Raw genomic sequence first — 10,483 nt, 5'->3', positions numbered from 1 at the left:
GATTCTTTGTATGTATTCTTTTTGTTGTCCTTATAAAATGAATGGAAATTTCTTTGCATTAGAGAAGCAGATATTAAAAACAGGGGCTTAACTAAAAAGAAATCAGAGAATGACTGATTTTGAGTTTATGGGAATGGATTTTGTGGTTTCACAGCAAATTCACCAGTGTTAAATCAACACCATTAGTGTTAAAAACTCTAATAACACTCTCAGTGTTATTTTAACACAGTGTTGATCTAAAACTGGTGAATGTGCTGTGTTTGAACGTCATATACTGATTAGCATATAGTGAGAACCGATTAGGGATTTGTGGTCACAAAAGGAATGTGTGTACACCTGTTCCTTAGTAAACTTTGTAATATTTGAGGTATGAATTGGTGATGAAAAGTGTTGCTTTTGTTCAATGGAAAAAAAAGTTTGTAAAAAGAAATAAACCAAGGGAAATTAACCCGTATAAATGAAATACTTAACCAGTAGAAACTGTTCTAAAATACATGGACATATCCAGACGCCAGCTCATCCAGTTTTTTGGAAAAAAACAATAGGGATGTTGTCCCCATCTTTGCTGCAGTAACTGTAATCACTTGGGAATGTCCTAAACTTAATATTACAAATAATGAAATAATAATAATAAATAATGACAGTCACAAGAATGTATTTAGCTAAGCTGTTGCATTATTAGTTTTAAATCACAAATTCTTCTTTCAGATAATTTTGTGAACTATTATTTCAAAAGGATCTGAGACAAGAACTTTAAGAGAAAAATTGCCTAGAATCTGATCAATGTCAGGTTGGTAATACCTTTTTTTCTGCACATAGATTACCTGTTTGACGATCTGTTTATCCATAATTTCTTCAAAAACCAAGAACTGTTCATTTTAATCCCTCAGCTGGGGGTGGGCTCAAATAGGTTCTCTCATTAAAGCAGAAGCAAATTCAGGTACTACTGATGATTAGCTATAGATCACAAACACCACTCCACTCATCTAAAGGAAGCTCCATCACTCTCAGTGTAGGTTCACATCAGCCTGCATTCCCCTTTAGTAAAACCTAAGTTACACATTTGCTCAAATTTATACTAAAAATCATAAACCTTAAAATCTGTTTCTAGAGTACTTTGGTATCAAATATTACTGCTTTCACAAAACTGAAACCATCAAGTGACACTCTGCATCATTTAATACAGTACGTGATGAGCTTAGAATTAATCCTTTTATTTTAACTTTGATTTTAGTTCCTGTACTGTTTGGAGAAACACAAAATCACATGTTAAAACACCAGTGGCTGCCAAAAGAGAACATTATGCAGAGAAGGAAACGTAAACAAAATGTATTAGTGAGTCCAGTCAAGAACAAGGAAGAAGAACCTTGGTGAACTAGTCTAACATCAAAATATATGTGGTTTATCAAGTCTTAGAAGCATTAAAAAAATGTAGACGTGACGTAAATAGGTGTAGTAAATTACCGTAAAGAACATCAGCACGTCACACAGAAGTATATAACATCCAAATGACTTTGCCCTGTTCTATTTCACAGTGCAGAACTTCCACTTCTTGTAGAGAAGAGCTTTCATACGTTTGTAGCAGGGTGACTATGTTATTGTATAGCATTTAGTATTATTCATTATATTTACCCTGCTTTATATATTAAAATTACAGACATTATAAGGCAAGAAATCTTATTTAATCACATCTCAATGCACAGGATACTCATAGGTGTATTTGTGTATGTTTAAGTCTGTAAGACATAATAACTCTATTTTATGTAAGAAGAGCTATTCGATCCTAAAATATTTGCAATTCATTGTGCTAGAAAACTGGGCTGGGTTTCCCAAAAGTATCTTAGAACAAGGAAGTTGTAGAGTGAGCATTACACTGAACACATTCTGTCTCTTCCTTTTAAGATGATCTTAACCAAGAGGTTTTTGAGAACCTGGGCCCTGTTCAGTAATCCAGTGTTCCATTTTAAGTGTGCTACCATATGAAGCCATTTTTTAGGATCAACAGCTAGCATTTAGTTAAACAGCAAGCTATTACTCATTAATAATTCAACAGTTTTATGTTTTCATCTTTCACAGTATATTAAATGTGCTTACCAATCCAGCTTAGATAGTTGACTGAAATGAAACAATGTAAAGCGATATCATACATATTGTGTACAACTATATATTTGTCTATATGATAATCTTCTATATTTCTACAGTGTATTTATATCATATGTCCAAAATATAGCTTATAATGAAAGAATTCAGTGCCACAAATTACTGGCATAGAACTTTACACACAGTTTGTATAATTTAATAGTAAAGCACTACCAAAAGATTTTAACAGTATGCCTAAGGTAATCCAATCCGAGAATAGAAGAGAGTAGAACAGTCTTAGTCACCAGGGAGGCAAGTGTGGATTTAAGGTTGCTGATGGTAAAATGTAATGTTGGACTGTAAACCTGTCTTGGAGGGTTGTGGGTCCGGGACGCCAATCCCATAACCTATATGAAGCTCTATGGGATTGGCATAGGATATATTACTATATATCTTATCCTGTGTATGATTATAAATAATGTGAAGCTGTTTAGTAATAACATGAGTTGTAAAAAAAGTGCTGTACAAATACATTTTATTTGAACTGATTTGATTTTTTAAGCATCATCCAACAAAACTGTGATAACCTGGAGTTTGTGATCTAACTGGTACTTGACTTCACTAATGTTCTATTTAAAGCACAAAGTGCTATGGAACAAAATCAATATATATGTCATAATGCTGCCAAATGCATTAGACTGATAATGAGTATGAGTAGTAATCCTAAGTGAGAGTAATATGATCACTATGATGGTGTATAGCTGTGTAAAAATAAATGTCTGACAAATTCCATAAATATTATCATGAGGTGGAGTGTTGTATATCCTTACTGTTCAGACACTTAAGAAAAGTGAAAGCAAAACTTACAGTTGTTGGAGTCACATTTTAAGTCTTATTTACAAAAGTGGGGTTGGGAGAAAAAATAAAATACTGTTTTAATCCACAGGACCATCAGGAAAAATGGGGGTGAAGGAAGTGAAGGAACATCACTTTAACCTGAAGTGCCCTTGAACAAGGCACCTTATTCTCAACATTATTTGTATTGTTGTCCCTAGTCACTTCAGTTTTTGAATGTGTGGGTGTGTGTGTCCAGTGCCAAGGATGACTTAAATGTGGAGTCCAAATGAAAAACATTTCACGATTGTCTTTTAATTTACTGTATGATAGGGCTTAGCTGAGTGTGGCAAACTTTGGAGCCACAGAACAGCTACTGTCTCTGACTTTACACCTACAAGGTGGACTGTGTGCACAAGAGTGGACAGTATGTTGACACAACATTTAAAAACTTCAACAACAATGACTTTAAATTCTTCTATTTAAAAAAAATGGCATTTTCATAAAATGGTGAATTAGGGATGGTGTGCATTGCAGTGGTGATGTATGACAAAGACGCTGAAATGAGTCACCCTTCCAGAATTATCCTTTAATCTAGGGTTGGGTACTTTAACCTTATGTGTTTTGGGCGTAGATGTCACTCAGTGACGGCAGACACTGGAATGCACTTTTATGATAATAGTAGTTGTGTTGCTTTCATTTGCTTGATATTAAAAGGGAGCATGTAAGAATATTGGTTGGTGTGGTGTAGGCTGAATCTTTGGACTGTCTTTGGACCATTTTTTTAAAAGTATTCTATTGGAACATTTTTGCATTACGGCACTATATGAACATTATTTAGAACAAAAAAAGTTTGTCTATATGTCTACGCTATGAAACATGATACATAATATAAGGTTAATTGTACTTCAAAATAATTATTATAATTTAAAAAGATTGAGTGTAACAGCAATACAAGCTAAAGTCATGTATTAATTTCCAAATTGCCATTTAAAGTCGGCCTACAATTGTAGTTATAAAGTTAATCAGTGGCTTTATGACCACAGTATCAATCAACTAGAATACATATATTTAACCTTTTCCATACAGTTTCTCTAAGACTCTAATGGTGTGAAAAATGGCCACATTGTTTTTCTTCAGCTGAGTGTATTCTTGTCTTCACATGTACAGAACTCTGTTTCTCTCTATTCTTGCCTATAGATTTAGTCCTTCTGTGCTGCAGAGAATTTCTCTGTCTTGGTCCCCCCCTCCTCCCCCTTCTCAGGGTGAAGTTGATACTATTTTGTTCAATTAAATGCGTCCACATTAAACTGCCAAAAACAGAGCATTGTTGGAACACTCAGGTGCAAGGTCTGACAGGAGAGTTGAAAGCTAAGGTTTTCCTAAGTCATCCTGTGATTTTGCTTCAAATGTTGTTGTAAAGAATAGTGGCATGTAGTTATAATAGTAGTATGAATGAGTTTGTCAGTTTTTATGTAAGCTGAATTTATAAATGATTATGATTTTTGAATCAATGAATCCTTTGTCTCCTCAGTCATAGAAACATCATGAAATAATTAGTACATTAAATTAACAAAAACTATTAAAACTGATACTGTAAATTATGCCTGTGTTAATATGTACAAAACCACCGTTTTACTTTTAAAAATGTATTTATTTTTTAATTGCCAAATAAAAACACAAAAATAATCAAACAGAAATTCTGTGATAGTTTATTTTTATATGTACATTTTTTAGATCTGCCCTGCATCAGTACACAGTATACAGATCACAGAATAAAACCCACGTGTAAACAAAGACATTGATATGAAGCCTTAAAAGTTTTTCAAGGACCTCTCATAATAAGGGTATTTATTTTGTCCAGAAAACACCTGTATAATGCTATGCACTCTATGAAATATCTCCATTAATATATGATTATAGTAATCTGACTGTTTGTAACTGGAATGGCTGTCATGCAATTCGTACGCATTCTAGTGTATGGCCATTTACTATCATCATTTGCCTGCTTTGGAATGTGTGTTGGCACTGTATTACAGAGCTGTGTTTATCACATATGAGCATTGTGCAGCAAGTATGTCCAATTCTTGAGTGGTGTACATAGGGGCATGTACAATATACATTACCATGCTGTTTTTTGGTTCTAGAATAAATCAAGCATGCCAAAACTATTATTACTGAGAATAATTCTGAGCAGGCAAGCTACCTGCTCAGAAATACAAAATGCTTTTAGACTCCAGTAACAAGAACATTAATAAACAACAAGTTATTATTATAATACTATGAATAACAAGTGATGATAACATAATTTAAACTGAACAATGCAAAACAAATGCAAGAACAAATAATAAAATCAGCAAAAACTAAACATGATTTAATATTTACTAATCATGTTATTTTATGAAATATTTGAAAATATATTTGAAAAGAAAGCACAACCATTACTTTAATGGTTTATTTGTAATATTTTTGTTCTGTACATTGGTTTGGTCACATTGATTGTCTTGAAAATCTTAAAACAAATATGTCTGTGCTTGTGAGATCAAGTGGGCAAATAGTTTTACTACTAGATCAACTTTGGTGAAACTCTTATGTTAGGATAGTGAGGCATGTAATAACTGGTATGTCCTCACAGCACACCTTTACCCTAGGGCTTTCAAACTTCTCAAGCCCTGCAGAGTATGGATTCAATACACCCTATCTCACCTCATCTTCTTCTAAGCAGAGTCAGTCTGATTGAAGATTCCTTCCTCAAATAGTCAGATGCTCCTGAAGGTCTTGATTAACTGGATCAGGTATTTTAGGATTGGAATTTCTCCAGGGCAAAAGATCAAATGTAGCTGGTTAAGCACTCCTTTTTCACTTTGTATAATCCTATGCAAATTTTGAACATTTGTTTGAACAGCAGCAAGACAGTATAGCAGGCCCTTGTGTTGTCTAACACTGGATGGAGTGCTGTCAGTGATGACAGATTAAAATTTTCTCACGTTCAAGACATTTTTATTCAAAGCAAAGTGTTAATTAATTAAAAAGGTTTACACTATTGTAAGGAAAGAAAACAAAACTGTGTATATTGCTCTTTATACAAGTTGTATTATTCATTTTTAAAAAGAAATAAATAGCAAACTTAGCAATATTAAATACATGCCACTTACACAGGTGTACACAAATATTTGCATATGGCAGATGGAATAATATAGGCCTTGTGTGTATTTTGGGGTGTACTTAATGCTACATCCAGAACAACTGTGAAGGTAATTTTTCAGAATTTCCTACTTCCTACCTCAATGTACGGAAGTATAATTATTACAAAACAACTGAGCACCTGTGTGTGGAATTGTAGTTGTCATGATTCATGCCTGGTATTTATTAATACTTTTTTTTTTTCGAACTTCTCTGTGAATTTCTTCCTGTCCTGATGCCCTGCCATGCCCCACAGTGTCGAGCTTTCAGTATCTTGTGACGGTGTTTACAGATGTTTTCCTCGCTATACGTTCTCTGTGTCTTTACTCTTTAGTTGTTCTTTTATATTTGTTTTCACGAAGTGTGTCATGTTCTAGTATTCCTGTGTGTTAACTGTTGTGTTTAATTAGTGTTCACCATTATTACATATGCTTTCCCCTTCCCTGCCTCCTATGCACTGCATACCTTTTAAGTTGTTGCAAATATTCATGTGATTGTCAGTAAATCAGTGAATGTCACAAAAATTGTAAACCTATAGGATTTTGTTTCTTTCCCACACAAAATACACAACGTTTACTCCTCAGACTCAATATTGCAAGTGCAAAGTTTCACAGCAGGTGAAAAATGCAAAATATGCATACCGGGTGACACAGTGGCGCAGCAGGTAGCATCACATTTACACAGCTCCAGGATCCTGGGGTTGTGAGTTCAAGTCCCACTCTGGGTGACCATCTGTGAGGAGTTTGATGTGTTCTCCTTGTGTATGTGTTGGTTTCCTCCAGGTGCTCTGGCTTTCTCCCACAGTCCTAAAAACACATGTTGGTAGGTGGATTGGCGATCCCCTCAAGGGTGTGGTCCTGCTTTGCGCCCAGTGATTACGTGGATTGTCTGGACCCACTGCAACCCTGAACAGGACAAGTTTGGTGTGGGTCATTGTCTGTGACAAGTTTGGTGTGTTCTCCCTATACAGCACATGGAAACACAGTGTACAGTATGAGAGAACCTATGAGAATGCAGCAGAGGAATTAGTACTGAATGTTTAAGCTATGTGTTTTGATATCAAAATGCTCCAGGCCCCATATTGGAAGGGTGCCTTCTCCTAACTGCCATTTTAAGATCTCTCCACAGGTGTTTAATGGGATTTAGATCCAGACTAATTGCTGGCCACTACAGAACTCCCTGCTTTGTTTCCATCCATTTCTGATGCTTTTTAAAATATGTTTCAGGGCATTGTCCTGCTGGAAGACCTATGACCCAGGACACAAACACCGTTTAATATCACTGGGCCAAACATTTTGACACAAAATCCTTTGGTAGTCTTCAGATATCATGATGCCTTGCAAACAGTCAAGGTCCCCAGTGCCAGAGGCAGCAAAACAACCCCAAAACATCTTTGAACCTCCACCGTATTTGACTGTAGGTACTGTGTTCTTGTCTTTGGCTTGAGCTTTACCAAAAAGCTCTGTCCACAAGATGTTTTCCCAGAAGAAACATTTTGGCTTGGTATTGTAGCAAACTGCAGTCTGTTTCTGTGTCCTCCTGCGTCTCCTGCCATAGTGTTTCATTTTATTCATATATCAACGGATAATCTGAGCTGACACTGATGCACCCTGAGCCTGCACAACAGCTTGAATTTCTTTTAAACTTGATTGAGGCTGCTTATCCACCATGTGCACAATCCTGTGTTGCAGCCATGCATAAATATTCTCTTCTGTCCATGTCCACTTTATTCCTGATTATATTGCGCACTGTGGACAAAGGTTTCACAATTTTGGTTCTCAAATCCTCAGAGAGTTCTCCTCTTTCTGTTCTCCATGCTTAGTGAGGCACACAGACACAATGCAAAAACTTATTCAACTGCTCTCCTTTTTATCTGGTTTCAGGTGTGATTTTTTTATATACTGGTGCTGGTCATAAAATTAGAATATCATGAAAAATTTCAGTAATTCCATTCAAAAAGTAAAACTTGTATATTATACACATTCATTACACACAGACTGATATATTTCAAGTGTTTATTTCTTTTATTTTGATGATTATAACTGACAACTAATGAAAACCCCAAATTCATTATTACTTAAGACCAATGCAAAAAAGGGATTTCTAGAAATGTTGGCCAACTGAAAAGTACGAATATGAAAAGTATGAAGATGGAAAGCACTCAGTACTTAGCTGGGGCTCCTTTTGCCTGAATTAATGCAGCAATGAGGCATGGTATGGACTCGATCAGTCTGTTCAGGTGTTATGAGAGCCCAGGATGCTCTGATAGTTTCCTTCAGCTCTTCTGCATTGTTGAGTCTGGCGTATTGCATCTTCCTCTTCACAATACCCCATACACTTTCTATGGGGTTAAGGTCAGGCGAGTTTGCTGGTCTCTATATTCACTCTAGCAGTGGAGGTGAATAGGGGAAGAGGAAAAGAAAGTATTAAGGTACTACAGAAAGATCTTGAGGAAAAGGAGGACAATGGAGGCATATGCTAGGGCAGCATTTTTTAGGAATCCTCTTAATTTTGTTAAGACCTTCTCTGGTAATGAAAAATCTGTCAGTCTCAAAGTTGGAAACAGGGAATTAAATGAGCATTTCAATGGTGTGTATACTGATAAGGATATAGCAAAAAAGGTAGAGTTGCCACCACTAGGTGAAACAACGGCATATGGAGATTAGCCAACAAAATGGAATGAGGTTCTAGTTGTGGTGCGTTATGCAAAGGTAGGTTCGGTTTCAGGGCCTAAGGGTGTGCTGTATTGGGTGTACAAATGTGCACCTTAGGTCTTGAAATTTTTGTCAAGGATGATGATTTTAGTTTGAAAAAAGGGATCTTTATGAAAATTATTTTGATAACGATTGGATAAAGAAAATGATGTTGCCCTTTAACAAAAAATCTAAATGTTGTTCATTTATACATTTTGGATCATATAAATTCTGAATGCATCATATTTAGCCATTTACCAATATTTTTTCTTTATCTTGATTTTTTATTTAGTTCACTGCATCAGTTAAAACTAGGTTCTTCAGACTTTTTTTTTTAATTTAATTTAATCAATAGATATCAGATGACTATCTATGTCTCTGTTCTTCAGAACTTATCATGAAAACGTAACATTGAGCCAATTCTGACCTTTTTACATTTAAAATACTGGTGATAATAAAAACACCAAAACCACAAAGGCTCTTTTCTGTTGATCTGCACAACCATGTTTTCATATTTAGAGGAACTACAGAAGACTACTTCTGTTACTGTCTGAACATTGGCTTGAGGTATGATGTCATTCAACAGACCTCCCAACTAACCTGTATCATCATCTTCCTCTGACTCTGTGTCACAAAATCTAAGTTGAAAACTGAGCCAATACATTTTGCACACAAAGGCTTTTGGAAAACTAAAAGTCCATCCATCCATCCATTATCCACCGCTTATCCGGGTCCGGGTCGCGGGGGAAGCAGTCGGAGCAAAGAAACCCAGACCTCCCTCTCCCCAGCCACCGACTCTAGCTCCTCCGGGGGTATACCGAGGCGTTCCCAGGCCAGTCGAGACATATAGTCTCTCCAGCGTGTTCTTGGTCTGCCCCGGGGCCTCCTCCCCGTTGGACATGCCCGGAACACCTCTCCAGGAAGGCGTCCAGGAGGCATCCGAACCAGATGCCCGAACCATCTCAGCTGGCTCCTTTCGACGTGGAGGAGCAGCGGCTCCACTCCAAGTCTCTCCCGGATGTCCGAGCTCCTAACCCTGTCTCTAAGGGAGAGTCCAGACATCCTGCGGAGAAAACTCATTTCAGCCGCTTGTACCCGCGATCTCGTTCTTTCGGTCACTACCCAAAGCTCGTGACCATAGGTGAGGGTTGGGACGTAGATTGAACGGTAAATCGAGAGCTTTGCTTTTCTGCTCAGCTCTCTCTTCACCACAACGGACCGGTACAGAGCCCGCATTACTGCTGACGCTGCACCGATCCGCCTGTCAATCTCACGCTCCATCTTTCCCTCACTCGTGAACAAGACCCCGAGGTATTTAAACTCCTCCACTTGAGGCAGGATCTCACTTCCAACCTGGAGAGAGCACTCCACCCTTTTCCGGCTGAGTACCATGGACTCGGACTTGGAGGTGCTGATCCTCATCCCTACCGCTTCACACTCGGCTGCAAACTGGTCCAGCAAGAGCTGGAGGTCCCGGCTCGATGAAGCCAACAAGACCACATCATCTGCAAAAAGCAGACATGGAATCCTGAGACCACCAAACCGGACACCCTCCGCCACTTGGCTACGCCGAGAAATTCTGTCCATAAAAATTATGAACAGAACCGGTGACAACGGGCAGCCCTGACGGAGTCCAACTCTGACTGGAAACCAGTCAGATTTACTGCCAGCCATACGAACCAGACTCCTGCTCT

The sequence above is a fragment of the Hoplias malabaricus genome, chromosome 2 (genome assembly GCF_029633855.1).
Source record: "Hoplias malabaricus isolate fHopMal1 chromosome 2, fHopMal1.hap1, whole genome shotgun sequence".
NCBI lineage: Eukaryota > Metazoa > Chordata > Actinopteri > Characiformes > Erythrinidae > Hoplias > Hoplias malabaricus.
Note: the sequence above shows the minus strand (reverse complement) of the source record.